Below are 16223 nucleotides of genomic sequence, written 5' to 3' on the forward strand. Positions count from 1 at the left end.
AAAGGCCTCTCTTAAGCTTGCCAAGCTTTCTCCCGCCTCAGTTGTTGCTTCCAGGACGTGCCATCGAATTCCTCGGGGGATATTTTCCTCATGAATTTACTGAACAGCTGACACCTGTCAGGGCCCCGGGGCGCGCACTGGAGCTGCGGAGGCAGGCCAGGAAGCACATGTCTTAAATTTGACAATTAGGAAAGGGACGATTTCTCCCCAGGTGTGCTTTCCCTGATCACAGTCAGCTGCACAAAGACCAAGCCAATGGCTCGCCCTGACACAGGAAAGGTGTGGAAAGCGAGATGCTTTGGCTTGGGGCCGAGGTGGGTGCTGCTCCCAGACTGTGAGCCTGTCGCGGTCGGTACAGCGTAAGAGGCGTGATGGCCACTTAACAGTGAGCGCTTGTAGACGGACCGACTGACTGAACGAATGAATGATTACAGTAAAACCAGCCAAAGCCAGCGATACTGGAAATGGATCCTTTAGAAAAGGGGGACGTGGGGGCCCAGCTCAGAGAGCTGGAGCACGGTTCTGGGGGTAAAGCTGTGTCTGTGTCAAATACTTAGAATTCTGACAAGCTCACCAGGATGGCAGTCCAAGAGATAGGGTTGAGAAGGTCCAGCAAACATGGAAAGTTCTGGATAGAAGATGAGGCAAAGGAAGGAGGGTGATGGTCATCAGACACAGGGGAGTCCGGAGAAGACCCTGACGAGGGAAGGGCCCAGGCATGTCGCGAAGGCCTCCTCACGGCCTCTGGCTTCAAGGCCCATCCTGGGGGTACCTGCATCTCTGTGCGTTCCCACCAAGAGGCAGTGGCTTTGAAGAGTCAGGTCAGAGGAAATTTCAGCTGCACCCTCTTACCTGGGCTGGGACCTGGGGCAATTTTCTCAAACTTTCTTAAACTTGATGGTCAGTTTCTTCATCTGTAAAATGGGTAGAACACCTGTGTTGCAGGAAGGTTTGTTTATTCCGTGGATATTTATTGGTAGCAACTATACAGATCAGGAATTGTTCTAGGTGTTGAGTGTATAAAGTGAGCAAAAACAGACGCAGTTCCTTCCCTATTGGAGTAGACAGAAAATACTTGCATAAATAAATGTAATGTTCTAACTGAAAGAAATACTACGCAGGGGAGGTACAAGGTGCCATATGAGCTCAAAGTTGGGAGATCGGAGCTAGTTGTGGCGGTGAAGAAGTGAGGGTGAAGGAAAAGGAGGCAGGTGAATGGGCCGGTGGGGGTAAGAAGGTTCCAGGAGGAGGGAAGGGCACAGACAGTGGCCCTGTGGTAGGAGCACCGAGGGGACGGAAGAGCTTGTGACGTGGTGCTGAGGACTTGGCAGGGCTGGTGTCATGGACGCGTCAGTCTCTGCCCTTCCTCCAGCCCCGCTGCCGCCAGCACCCCTTTGGGTCTACCCCAAACTCCCTGCCCCCAGATTACTCTTCCTGTGTCTGCAGACTGGTCTCCGCACGGCTCCAGACCCGCGGGGTGCCCACCTTCCACAGACTCAGCTTCACCGCTCAGCCTGAGCCTGGAGAGGGGCCTAGGACAGATCAAAGCTGGGGCTCCGGAGCCAGGCCTCCAGGGTTCACGCTCTAATTTGACCCCTTCCTGGCTGTGTGATCCCAGGCCAGTCACATTCCCTCTTTGTGCCTCAGTTCCTTCATCTAGGCAATGGAAATAACAACAGTAACTACCTCCTGGGGTTTACCCAAGTCCCTCACAACATTCATGGCACATACGTAATTTTACATTTTTTAAGTAGCCACATTAAAAAACTAAAAAGGAACAGGTGATACCAGCTTTAATAATACACTCTAATCCAGGGGCACCTGGGTGGTTCAGCCGGTTAAGCGTCTGACTCCTGATTTTGGCTCAGGACATGATGTCACAATCGTGGGGTGTAGCCCCATGTCTGGGCTCAGGGCGGAGTCTGCCTGAGAATCTCTCTCCCTCTCTGCCCCTTGCCCACTCATTCTCCCTCTCTCTTTCTCAAAATAATAACCTTAAAACAATAATATACTCTAATTCAATCTATCCATTCATCATGCAACGTGTAATCAATCTTAAAATATAACATATTTTACATTCTGGTTTTCTTACTAAGTCTTTGCAGGGCACTGTGTACATTTCATTGTCAGCACACCTTGCTTCAAACTGGCCGGATTTCAACTGCTCAACAGTCACGCATGGCTAGTGGCTATCCTGCTGGTCTGGCCAGCCTTTGGCTCTGAGATCCATGGGGCAGGGCCTTGTCTGGACTCCAGGTATGTGGTAGGTTCTCGATAAATGCAGATTGCACACGTAAAAGCATGGATGCACGGGAGAACAGCAGTCATGCTCTGCAAAGCCCCCGTCTGCTCTCATTTGGCTTCTGTTACTGGGCACACAGCCTTTCAGCCATGATGGGGATCAAATCCTGGGTACCCAGTGCCAAATGACCTTTCCGAAGAGAAGGTGAGAGGTGCACTTACGGACCTAGAGGCCCAGAAGGCACCATTAGGAGGACCATGTGAAGAAAGAATGGTGGGGTGGTGAAGATTCGTGGGAACAGGCCCCATCCTGGGAGCCCTGGGCCTTCTGCCTGTAGGCAGAGGGAAAGGGGAATGGACAGAAGGCGAGGGGGCTTCTCTCAGAAGGGCTCTCTCAATTTCCTAGGACCTTGGCAGGAGAGGCAAGAGTTGGCAGAAGGAAGACAAGGTGGGGGGACACTTTGGTACAAAAATTTTCCTTTCTGTGCTTAATTTCTCTTCTTATTCCTTATTAGATAAGCAGCAGTGAGCAGTCACACATCACCCTTTTCACACTCAGGGAGGGTGACATTTGTGGGCAGCTGCCGAAGGACAGGGTCCCCTGGTGCCTACAGGGCCCAGAGAGCGGTGGGGGCTCACTTAAGGAGCCCCAGCTTGTTGGCGGTGGGGCTGGAGCCCAGAATTTTTGTTTCTCATCCTCAGACCTGTGCTTTTGAAAGTTATCTCCTGGTGAAGATGAGAATAAATCATAAGCTCTTTGAAGAGGACCCCGGTATATTAAACAAATAGGTTACTGAGATGCAGTTAACTATTCACTAATGTATTTGCAGAAAATTAATCTTTCATTCCTCTACTCAGAATATTGAGCCCGGCTGTTCATAAATACACAGTCTGACTCCTCCTTGCAAGTTTAAATAAAAAAAAAAAAAAAAAAAAAAAAAAGGACTCTCCCAGTAGATATCTTTAGAGAAACATAATTATAATTTAGTTGACAGATCTCATATCTCGGTGCTGGAGAATAAACCTCCCCTGAATAATTCAAATAATAAATTCTGCCCCTTTGGAAAACTGAGCCGATCCTGAATGGAATTGGTTAAGCGCTTCCATCTCCAAAGACACAGCACGTGGCAGCCAGCAAGCACGTCTCGGATCTCCCTGGGCCCTCCTCCGGTACTGGCTCCAGCCACCAGCCGCGGGGCCTCTGTCCCTCCTCGCCTTCAGCCACGTGCCTGCCTCGACTGTCTGTTAGCTCTCTGGTAACCGAGACGAGTGTGCATCCCACAAGGAGAGGCTGAACTTCCAGCGTTGACCACCCCCCCCCCCCCCCACCGACACACACACACACACACACACACACATGGGCTTCTCATGCTGATCTTGTTCTGGTAGCATTTGGAGTGCCTGGGTGTGATTGAAGGCTAATGTTAGCGGGCCCAGGTCATCGTATGACATCACTGCTCCGGAAGAGATCTGTCCCAGCCACGTGTGGATCACCTGTTCCCCTCGCAGAGCAGTTTCTGTAGAAAGGCCTCTTTGCAGTTCACGGGGGCCTCCAGGGAAGGCACGTGAATAGGTTATCTCTGCTTGGAATTCCCGGCGAAGAAACCGGGTACATTCTTGGAACTATAAGTCAGTCCGTGAAGTCTGGGAGAACTTGTAGAACCTTTCGAGAACAGTCACAGGCCGAAATTCATTAGGACATCCAAGATCTTAAGGCCAGTCTGTCAAGGATATTTGCCAAGTGGAATTTTCACCCCTGGCTTTTGGTCTCATAATAAAGCTTTGGGAACAGTTTAAAATCCAGCAAGAGCCACCCTCCTCCTTCCCCCCTAAAATAAAGCAACCCAAACAAACACAAAAATCTGCCCAGCACCAACCTTCCCTTGCTTTGGAGAGACGGTGGGGTAGTCTGACCAGCTCCATGCCCAGACTCAGTGTGGACTTCTGAGAGCTGGTTAGGTGCCACGCATGTGTTGGTTCCAAGCTTCAGCCTGATGGCAGATGTCAGAAAATATATACGGCCCTCTACGTTAACTGAGGCAAGTATGTCTCATTCATCCTGGCTTCTGTCAGAGCCACAGCGTTCAGGGACCAGGTTTTGCCACATCTTTGAAGAAGACTGGGAAGGCCTACATCCACGACTTTGTGTTGGCCTTCGTATTAGTTTGCTTGGGCTGCTGCAATAAAGCACAACCCCCTTGGCTTCAGACAGCAGGAACTTGTCGGTTTTACAGTTCTGCAGGCCAGAGGTCTGAGAGCAAGGTGTTGGAGGGTTGGCCCTTCTGTGGGTTCTGAGGGAAAGTCTGTTCTGGGCCTATTTCCTGGCTTCTGGTGGCCACAGGCATTCTTGGCTTGTGGGTGCAGTCTTCCCTCCTGTCTTCACATGGTATTCTCCCTGTGTGTTTGTGTCTTCACACGGCCATCTTCTTATAAGGACACCAGTCATATTGCAGTAAGGGCCCACCCTACCCCCATATGACCTCATCTTAAGTAATTTAATTTGCAACAGACCTATTTGCAAATAACGTCACATTCTATTATTGGACATTAGGGCTTTAACATCTTTTTTGGAGGGATGCAATTCAGTCCGTAACAGCCTTCTCTTGGTCCCCCCATGTTCTCACCGTGCAGGGGTAGGGGCATAGAAAGTGCTCAAAGGATGTGTGCAGTATTCTATCCTATCACTCACCACGTCAGAAACTGCAAAGGGGCAACCTAGAGTTACCACCATTCTCTGGTGTGAGGAAAGAACACTCTTTGAATCACGTATGATAATAAGAGTAAGCTGTTATATGTGTTCAGGAAGTGCTATTTCATTTTCATTTCATTTCATTTCATTTCATTGAGCGAGAGATGTGGGGCTTGATCCCATGACTCTGGGATAATGACCTGAGCCGTAATCAAGAGTCGGATGCTCAACTGACTGAGCCACACAAATGCCCCAGGAAGTGCTACTTTTAAAAGGAGAATCCCTGGTTAAGTAACACAATAATAAAAGCCTCCCATTAAAGGTTCTGTAGACCATATTCATTCATTCATTCATTCATTCAATCAGCATGCAGAGTCTGTTGTGCACCAGACATCTGCTCTACGTGGAAGAAGCAGAGGTCCCATGCAGGAAACTTGGAGACTTGTTTCTGCCAGGCGGGGCCTCTAAGGCTCCTTCTCCAGTGATCTGGCAGAAGTGGGGAGATGCTCAGACTTGAGACCACTTCCAAAGCAGTTATTCGAACGCCTGAGTGTGAGTACTAAGGAATCTCTATCTCTATCTATCTTTACCTTCGATTCCTGATCTAAAAACCATTGTAAATTGGGGCATTGGGGGACTCTTGTTCTAACATTTAGTCTCAGCAACAGTTCCTGACACAGTACTCTTAAGACCTTTGCAATTCTCTGCATGATAGGAGCATCTGACAGTAAGCCCCTAAATCCTTTGGAATTTCCTGGGCAATAGAAGCATCTTTTGTCCCAGTGAGTCGACTCTGGGTGGGCTCCTGGATGGGGGTCAGTCATCAGAAAGGCCAAGTCACGATTGGAAGCTTGGAACTTTCAGCCTCCCCTGTGTCCCCCTGCCATCCTCTGGACAAGGAAGAGGGGCTGGAAATAGTAACCCGCCATGCCTATATGATGAAATCGCCATAAAAGTCCCAACAGTATGGGCTTCAGGGAGCTTCTAGGTTGGTGAACACATCCAAATACAGGAGGATTTGCCCCCCTACACTTGGGATCCATCCAGACCTCGCTGTTCTTTATCCGGTTGCTCATCTGTACCCTTTCTCATACGCTTTATTATTTAATAAGCTGATAAATGTAAGTTAGCGTTTGCCCGAGTTCTGGGAGCTGTGCTAGCAAATGACTGAATCCAAGGAGGGGGGTGTCTTTGGAACCTCCGATTTGTAGTCAAGTTGGACAGAAGTTGTGGGTAATCTGGGCACCTCCTACTTGCTTACTGGCATCTGAAGTAGGGGTGATCTCGTGGGACCAAGCTTTTAAGCCGCAGGGTCTGCGTGACCTCCAGTTCAGTACCAGCGTTGAACTGGACCGTGGGACACCCAGCTGGTGTCTCAAAGCATTGCTTGATGTGGGAAAAATCCCGCACATCTGGTATCAGAAGAATTGTGAGCGTGGCGTAGGGAGAGAGTAAAGGAGATGCACACAGGGGGTTTTCTTTGCACACACTGAGGTCCTAAGGCAGTGTTTGGATTTATCTGGTAAGGCAGGTGCGTTGTGTAGAAGGAGGGAAGGCCGAGGACCGCATGTTCTCCAGGCCTTCGTAGCTGCCCTGCCTCTCCTGTGGCTCTTCCCGGGGCCTGGATGAAGGAGACCTACCATGATGCCATGCACACCATGGGTCCTCAGTCCCTGTGTGAGCAGAAGCTCTCCCTACCAACCTGCTAATAGAGCTGAGTCTCAGACAATTCTTTTCTCCTCTCTCCCAAACTCTTGGATAAACATTTTGTTTTCTTTAGTAGGAACCTTCCTTGATGAGTTGCATTTCCCACGAAATCCTGGGAGACAGCCACCCTGAAGTCGCTCTCACCATGTGGGCAGATTAATCACCCCAAAGATGTCTACATCCCAACCCCTGCAACCTGCATGACATGTGTTACCTCACGTGGTGGAGGGACTTCCCAGAAGTGATGAAGTAAAGGATTTTGAGATGGGAGTTTTCCTGGAGTATCCAGATGGGCTCAGTGTAATCACAAGTGTGTTTACAAGTGAGGGAGGGAGGCAGGCGGGTCAGAGAAGTCTGGAGGTGGTAGAGGCAGAGGCCGGGGGGTGTGAGTACTGACTTTAAGCATGGAGCCCAGGACGGTGGGTGGCCTCTGTAGCGGGAAAGGACAAGGAATCCGATTCTCCCCAGAGCCTTCCGAAGGAACACTGCCCTCCTACACCTTGGTTTTAGTCCCGTGAGACCCATTTCAGACTTCTGATCTCCAAACTGTAAGATAATAAATTTGTGTTGTTTGAATCTACTAAGTGTGCAGTAACTTGTGCGGTGACAATAGAAAACAGATGCACGCATCTGAGTCCACGCTCCTTGCGTCTCCAAACACAAGATGTCTTCACCGTCATCTTTGGTTCTACGTGCCATACTTACACATGCCTCTGTTTTGTGCCCTCTCCAGCTTCTCCGAGGCCGCCTGCCCCCCAAATCAGGCACAGAGCACGCTGACCTCTCAATCTCCTCAGTATTTTTTTTAAGTTGATTTATTTATTTTGAGAGAGAGAATGAGAATGAGTGGGAGAGGGGAAGGGAGAGAGGGAGAGAGAGAGAGAATCCCAAGGAGGCTCCGCACTGTCAGTGCAGAGGCCTACGTGGGACTCAATCCCATGAACCATGAGATCATGACCTGAGCTGAGATCGAGAGTCAGACATTTAACCAACTGAGCCACCCAGGTGGCCCTGAGTCCCGTCCGTATTTTGAAGGGTGTTTCTCATTATCATATCCCATGCCCACTTGTAGATGAACAAATAAGCAAAAGTCACACCTCTTTAGATACTGAGAAGGGCTGGTCTGGCCACGCAGAGCAAAACTGGCTACCTAATGCATCTCCCCAAAGCTAGAGTTCCCCAGGAACTAACTGCTGCTTAATAAGGCTCCTTTCCTGAAATGACGCAGACCTCTGCATGGAACCGCGTGCTGTGGCATGGGGAGCTCGGCAGCTGGCCTCTGTCCACCCGTTATGCAAACATAGGCCTCTGCACCTGCTGCTGCTCAGCCTGTCCAAGGTGTTTCATTTGCGACAAGTCTTTCCAATTAGTCATGTGCGGTTGCCTTGGGCCCCAGGCAATTCCTAAGCCTGAAAGATGTGCTCTTTGAATTCTTTTTTTTTTAATTTTTTAATGTTTATTTATTTTTGAGAGAGAGGCAGAGCGTGAACAGGAGGGGCAGACACACACACACACACACACACAGAATCCGAAGCAGGCTCCAGGCTCGGAGCTGCCAGCACAGAGCCTGTCACAGGGCTTGAACCCACAAAGTGTGAGATCGTGACCTGAGCCAAAATTGGCCACTTAACCAGCAGAGCCACGCAGGCGCCCCTGTGCTCTTTGAATTCTTTGAAATGCCTCCCTAGGGAAAGGCCCACTTAGGAGAAGGCTCCCATCTTAGCATCTTGCGATCATTACCACCTCTGTGTGTACAGCACTTTCTCCTCTGCTTTGCGCTGCTCCCTGGGCTGAGAACTTTCCAAGCACCGTCTTATGTACTCTTATGTATTTGCTGGGGCAACTCTTGGAAGTAACACTATTCTTCACCTTGCAGAGGCTCAGAGAGGTTAAGTAACTTGCCCAAGGTCACACAGCGAGTTTGTGTCTAGAGCCTCACTGCAAAGCCTCACTGATCACTGTGAGCCATCAGTCAGCAGCAGTGTGTCTAGCAGCACAGCCATCACCCGGGAGCCGGTCAGAAACTAGTTGCAGACGTCACTCTGACCTTCCGAATTGGCATTTGCAGTCTAATGAGATCTCTAGGTGTTCAGTGTGCATTAAGGTTTGAGAAGCTCTAAACCATTATGTGGTATGATCACCCAAGAAAGAAAAAATTAAGCACGTATTGGATGAGAGCTTGAATAGCGTGTCTGGGAAGGATTCCTGCAGGTCAAGTGAAAATAGGCTGGAAGGCCTTGGGAGAGGCAGATGAGGCCTCTGGAAGCATTTCATTTAATCCCTAAGCATCTAGCTGCTCCCTCCTCTCTGCCCCTAGCTCTCAGACCAGACAGAGGGGGCTGCTCCCACTGGTTTGCTGAAGGACTGACACAGGTGTTTGTCCTTGTGTGGTGGCCATGGGAGCCGATGGCCTGCAAAGGGCATTAGAGCTATCGGGACCACTCTTGCAAACATCTCAGCCTTAGGAGGAAGGAGTGGGAATTCAGGCAAGCTAGCTAGTGTGAAGGTGGGAGGCCGGCGGGGAGGGAGAGAGAGAAAGAGACAGAGGGAGGGAGAAAACAAAAGCAAGGTGGGGGAGGGGATGGGTTGACTTGGGGAGGAGGGGCCTTGTGCACTAGAGGAGGTAAGTGAAGGGCAAGTGCTCTCTACAACCAGGCTCCCTCCAAACAGGGTCAGGGGGCCCTCCCCATCCCCCCCCCAACACTCACTTAGAAGTGAGAGGAGTGAGATTGGTACTTAATCACTATCCTTACTGCCTTGGAACTCATCCATTTAGATCTTATTTATTTATTTGTTTGTTTATTTTATTCCTCCTTCATTCCTCATCGGATTTAGAATTTGTATTGATAATAGATACTTAATAACCATCATTAATGGCAACAGCACTGATCACTTTCCATTAATGAAATAATACTTATTATTTTCAAAGTACTCCACAGAGTCCCTGGGAGGACAAATGGGTGAGTATTGTACGCGTTCTACAGAGATAAAAGTAAGGCCTACAGAAGTGTGACTTCATCAGAGGCAGCTTCTGGAGTAGGGGACCGGGCCGCAGCCCAGTTCTCCTGAATTCTAGACGCCATCGCTTCCTTGGCATTCCCTCCAACTAACCAAATAAACGTGAAAACCAAGCCAGCAGTAATGACACAAGGAGATAGGGAAACCGAATGACTCCATAAAAATCTGCTCTTTCGCTCCTTTTCCTGCTTGTGTTCTTGCTAGGACCCACATCCCCACTTTACACACGTCTCAGAAATAGTGTATGTCTTCGTTGTAAGGGACAAGCAGTTCATGATTTCTTTGGAGTCTTCCAGCAAAACAGGTAACATCTAAGGAAGGGCCAGGCGAGGATGAGCAGAGGAAGCCATCCATGCGCATTTCAGATCACCAGACCTAGACACCGCGATGCCAAGACCCCTGGCTCTAAGCAATAAGTGACTTATGGAGGACACCCGGAGGCTTGTCCTTGTTCTGACTGGTTCCTGGATGCTTGAGAGAATGCATACACCAGACCACAATTGTCAGTGAAAACCCCACACCCTGAGCAAAGACGAGACTCTCCTTTCCTTTCTGAGTCTTTCAGATGCTCCGTCTGCACCTGCACTCTCTCTATACCTTCAAAAACTCTGTTCTCACTTCCTGCTGGCTCATGTTTGACTTCTATCCTGCACAAAGCCAAGGACCCTCTTGGCTAGTCCTGTGGGTCCTCCCCCCACCTCCCGGGCCCTTGGACCTGGCCTGCCTGCATCAACAGCACTGATCAAATGTGGGCAAAGAGGAGAAGATGTCACAAGCTGATTTGGAAACATTTACCCCAGTGTCATACTTTAAGAGTATTGTGTTAAGCACAATCCAAGTTTTATAGCTTTTTTTTTTTAACATATATTTTTGAGAGACAGAATGAGACAGAGCACGAGTGGGAGAGGGGCAGAGGTGGGGGGGGACACAGAATCCAAAGCAGGCTCCAGGCTCTGAGCTGTCAGCACAGAGCCCGACGCGGGGTTCGAACTCATGGATTGCGAGATCATGACCTGAGCTGAAGTCAGCAGCCCAACTGACTGAGCCACCCAGGCGTCCCAGCACAATCCACGTTTCAGATTCACACTGAGAATCCTGCTTGAATGGTTTACTCTGGTTCCATGGTGGGACTGCCTACATCTGTTTGAGTTTTTCTCTCCTTCACACATTCTGAGTGTTTTCCTTATTTTCAAGTCTGTCTTTCTTCTGTGGACACATATATATGTATATATGTTGCTTGGTTGTTTTTCTCAATTCCCAGATATTTTCTGGGTCTTTAAACAATTACCAGCGAGGCTGGTTTGGAGACCAACCTCTAATCTTCAATTAGGAGAAATGCCTTTCGAATGAGTGCGTGAATGAGGGGATGGTTATGTCTGGAATCCCTGGGGATCAGAAGCTGACGCTGAATTCCTGAACCCCTCCCTGGGGGCCCCTAAACCGGAGGCTCTCTGACTCCCCATGAAATGCCCTGATTTTCACACCTTGCTCTCCCATCAATGGGAACCTTTGTTTTTACAGGGGTCTTAGATGTCTGCACCCCATGCAGAGTGAGGGGGGAACTTCAGGCGCCTAGGCATGCTATCAGAGATGCTCGGTGACAAATATTCAGAGATGGTGAGATTAGAGTGCCCGTGACACCAGGGACAACTCCGCCAGTGAGCAGAGCTACCCTGCACAAAGATCAGCCTCTCTCCCTCTAAATGGTGTCCCTGCATCCTGGGTCGTAGGAGTGGTTCAGCACTCAGGTGGCTCTTTGTTTCTCGGGTTGCAGTTCTCAGGCCCACAGCCCAGAAAAAGAAAGAAAAGAACGCCCAAGCCGAAGATGTCCTCCCATGTGGTTGGCTAGCCATTTAATTACAAGGTCCAATCAAACTAATTACACTTTAAGGACCTCAAAGACATTAGGTAATTAAAGGCCACCTTGCTGCCAGGTTCCAGAAACGCAGATTGTTTCTGTCGCAGTCAGTAGATGGGCCATGTGAGTCATGCAGTGAAGAGGTAAAGCTTGAGACCAAGAGTGAGAGGGATCTGGAGACAGCAGATTCTCTAAGGGCTCAATATTGGTTGACGTTTTCAGAGTCAGAAAGCTGTTTGAATTTTTTCTTCTGGCAAAATCCATCAGGATAGAAAATCTGGTTTCCTCATCAGATTATATGACTGAGCCATAGCTGCTAAGAGCTGAGTTATGTGAAGATGAAATAAGGTAGACCAGCTAATGCAGTGTTGGGTATACAGGAAGTGCTCAATAGTTATTAATATAATATAATATAATATAATATAATATAATATAATATAGTATAATATAATATAATATATAATACAATATAGTATAATTATAATATAGTAATTGTTTGCTGTTTGGTTTACGGGAAAAACATTCATCAGTGCCCACAATGCCAGACACAGTGCTCAGTGCTGGGGATTCCAGGGACATGCTGTCCTTGCGGATCCTTGGGGTTTCCAATGACAAATGTAACCCAGGCTTAGAGGAAACACTTCAGGAAACAAAAGCCTTATACTTGGTACGAGACGTGACAGCTCAAGGCCACCTTGTTGTGTAAAGAGAGGTGGTGAAAACAGCTATGGGTTCACCCTCAAGCACCCACTCCAGCCACTCTCAGAGGCACTTCAGGGAATAAAAGACATGAGGTGCTTTGAAGATACGACTCTTACTGAGAGACTGGATTAGCACACAGAAAATAATTGTTGAATTTTGTATATGCCCTGGCCCATCCAAAACATATCGAACATGGCCTGTGAGGATAAAGTCAGTAGATAATTTTTTTTTAAGTCAGGAAATAAGAAGCCATGGAAGGGAAAATGTGGGTAGGCGAGTCTCTTAGACACCTCTCTGGGCCACCTCACATCTGGGCACCATCTCTCTGGGAGGAGTGGGGCAGAGGGTGTGGCCACGGGTTGGCTACAGCTGACATTGTGGCAAATAACTCTGTGTGGTCCATCCAAAGCCCCAACCCAATGGCCCCTTACCCTGCTGTGGGGCTCCCAGTTGTCTCTGAGGCATAAGGCACAGCAGGACAAATGCCATTTAAACATACGGGGACACGGACATTCCTTGGGCAAATATTGAGCTATTGGGAGACAGGTGCCAGTGGACAAATTCTTCTCCTTTTCTCTCCTCCCATAAGACTTAACAGCTAGTTACTATTAGCTAATATTTGCTTTGAAAGAACAATCAGCTGAACTTGATCACAAGCAGTGCACAGCTTGATACCACACCCTTTTTATTTATGTCCCTCAATCCCTACCTCACTCCCCTTTCCCGTACACACATTCCCAGGGATTGCGCTCCTCATTATAAAGGAGAGACCCGTATACTTTTGCCTCAGGCTTTGCTTTCTAGGGACTCAGGCGAAGACAGGAAGTTAAGATGAAGTGTGGGAGGGAATGTGTGTGGCTCGCCCCCTAAATGTATGTGGGAAGGGTCTGTTCTTCAGCAGAGGGGCAGCCAGTCGTTCCAAGCTGTGTAGAAGCCAATGCAAAGAGGTAACCTGATGTGTCATATTGTCTTACCATGCCCACAAAAGGAAAGGATCCTTTTGGTTAAAAAGAAGCAGAGCTCTTTCTTATGCTGAGTCCAGACTGAAATCTCCCTTGTGGGTTCTCAAAAGGAGGCATTGTGTGATGCAGAGACCTCAACCTCACCTTTTATTAGTCTAACAATGAGTTTTGGGGGCTGGCTCTTATAACACCCTTCAATGTGGCCTGAAAAATGAATCATCAAGGTATACTCCAGCAAGAGCCTGGAGTCAGAGAGATTGTATTTGAATGGTTAATATCAAGGGTTTTGAACTGGTGTGGCTTGCCGTATGACTCCCAGTTCTGCCACTGACTACATGTGTGACCTCAGGCAAATTAAACTCCCTACGTCTCTGTGTCCTTCATCTGTTAAATGAGTCATGATAAGGATAAATAAAATAATGCATGAAGAGGGCTCAATATGACACTCAGCACATAGTGAGTGTCCCGTAGAAATTACTATGGATGACACTGTTCTGAGACAGTCCCTGGAAGGAAGTCCAGGTACAGCATGGTTCTCAGATGATCTGTCTTAATTCACAGGTATGTGTAGAGTATTTTGAGGTGTAGCTCCTATTTTTTTTTCACCAATGAGAGTCTCTCTTTGATTTCAAACATTTCAGGCTTTGCATACAGTTGCATCCGTGGTCTGAGAGAATAATACAACAACTTAAAGCTACTGTTTATATTTATATCAATATATTATTTTATTAATGATCATAGCATTTGAAATCCAAAAAGCACACGCAGGCTATGTGTGCAAAGTACTTGGCAGGGCAAATTATCCAAGAAGACCCCTCAAAGTAACCCCTCAAAGTGTTCCATGGTTTGGGGTTCCCAGAGCCAGAGATCTGATCTTTTGGTCTTTCAGTCAGTTTGGAGAACACCTGTACTCTAGGCTGTTTGGCTTTTTTGCTTTTACTGGCTACAAATGCTAGTACAGAATACAGAAATGAAATACAGGGAAAAGAATATTGGGAAGGGCCACGGTAATCACAGGGGTTCCTAAAAAAGAGGCTCTAATTTCTCTTTTCTCTCCCCTTCTTTTCTTCCTTCCCTCCTTCCTTTCCTTCCCCCTCCCTCCCTCCATCTCTCTTTTCTTCCTCCTTCTGGCCCAACCACCCTTCCTCCCTTCCTTTTTCCTTCCCTCCCTCCCTTTTCCTATTTCATTCTATAAATACTCTGTGCCAGTGACTATGCTAATGCTGGAGATTCAGTGGTAACCACACAGAAGAGGTTTCTACCCTCATAAGTAAAGCTCAAAGTTTGTAGGGGAGACACATGGTAAATGAATAATCATACAAATAACTGTATATTTTAGGTTGTGACAAATATTATGAAGGAGGAGCACAGGAAGTGACAGTTTTAATAGCGGGCCCTAGAGTCTAGGAGTCTGGAAAGGCTGACTGACAACAGGTGGGCAACCCCTGGTGGAGAGTGTGCTTATGGATATGCCTCCTCCTCCTCCGACTGCCATGATGGGCATTGTGATCCACAGCTGGGGTGAGGCCACCCTTCATGGGTGTGGGCACAAGCCCCTGGGCCTCTCTAGGAGGCAACGCGCTGTCGTGGAAAGGGCACAGGATTTTGGAGAGACCCACTCAGGAGCGGTGTGGCTTAGGACAAGCCTCTTCAGTGCTCTGAGCCTCAGGTCTCCCGTCTGTGAAATGGGGTCACGATTCTTCTTTGCAGACCATGGTATGATTAGAAGAGCAAACGCAGGCAAAGCCCCTAGAGAAGATCCTAGCATCGAGGCTCAGTAATGTTCATTCCTTTGACCCTCTTCTTCCCCCTTCTGTGGTATTGCAACGTGGTGACGTCATCTAGCCCTTGCTACACTAGGAAAAGAGCTCTGCCAAGTGCCTCTGTGTGACCCCTACCAGACCTAGCTTGATGCCTAGTATAAAGCAGGTAGCCACAGCGGGTGCTGCTCACAAAATATGTGATGGAGGAAGCAAACTTGTCACAGTGCCCTTAGGTTCCATGACTAATGCTACAGTTCTCAGAACAGCATGACAGAGATTCCAAACAGACCCTGTAATGCATGTAAATGATTCTCCACCATCCTAAATAATAACACAGATTTAATTAAAAAACACTTTAAAGACATCCTCTGAAAGCCGCGGCCCAACCCTCTGTTCCTTTATCAGACTCTCAATTTGCTGACTGGAGTGTGATTTTTGCTGAAACCTCTGAATGGCAAATCACATTTTCATCCCGAAGTGTCAGAGATAAAGCCATGTGAGAGAATGGAATAATTAAAGGCCAAAGAGGTAAACCCAGCGAGGAGTGCAATAGGAAACATGAGTGAGCCAAGGATGTTCACAGACTTCGTTTTTTTCCCTTTTGCTGATTACACCAAAGGTCTCGGCTGTAAATTAGAACCGTGTTCTCCTGAAATATTAATCTTTGTCTTAAGTGGAAAAAAAAAAAGTCCATGGTTGATTGTTATAATTGAAACTGCTGGTAAGTGTCCTTGGAAGAGGCAAGTATGGTCTGTCAAACTCTTTGCAGAATATTCTTTACATGGTGGGAAGCCCAAGCTTGCACTGGGAGCTGACAACAGACAGGGAACCCTGGTGGAGAGAGCCCAGGGACTTGCCTCCCTCCTCGGACCGGTGCGATGGGCATCATGATTCACAGCTGTGGGTAAGAGGTCACAGGTGTGGGCACAAGCCCCTGGGCCTCTCCAGGAGGCAGTGAGCTGTCGTGGAAAGGGCACAAGTTTTTGGAGAGACCCATTCAGGAGTGGTGTGGCTTAGCACAAGCCTCTTCAGTGCTCTGAGACTCAGATCTCTTCTCTGTGAAATGGGGGTAGTGAGTTTACCTACAGAGTCCTGAGCTCTTCCCACCTCCATTCAACTTCTTCCATCCATCCTTGCTCCAGCATAGACTGGCCGAGCCCCCTACTTGGAGCCTGGTGCTGCTCTCTGTGGCTGTGTGGGACACAGCAGGAAGACAGACAGACAAGGTTCCTGCTCTCATGGAGGGAGTTCACATAATCACGTACACAAGTAGTTACGGAACG

The 16223-nt window shown here is 48.3% G+C and overlaps 1 protein-coding gene and 1 long non-coding RNA gene across 2 annotated transcripts in view; one reads left to right on the forward strand and one right to left on the reverse strand.

Moving 5' to 3' along the window:
- The window catches only part of CLSTN2 (calsyntenin 2), a 603018-nt gene that overhangs the window by 50772 nt on the left and 536023 nt on the right, over positions 1–16223 (reverse strand). The window lies entirely within an intron of this gene.
- LOC113599952 (uncharacterized) lies at positions 1948–7224 on the forward strand. The gene is made up of 3 exons (XR_008297970.1): positions 1948–2267; positions 5306–5482; positions 6711–7224. It is a non-coding gene; the product is annotated as an uncharacterized LOC113599952 (long non-coding RNA).

The sequence above is a fragment of the Acinonyx jubatus genome, chromosome C2 (assembly GCF_027475565.1).
Source record: "Acinonyx jubatus isolate Ajub_Pintada_27869175 chromosome C2, VMU_Ajub_asm_v1.0, whole genome shotgun sequence".
Taxonomy (NCBI): domain Eukaryota; kingdom Metazoa; phylum Chordata; class Mammalia; order Carnivora; family Felidae; genus Acinonyx; species Acinonyx jubatus.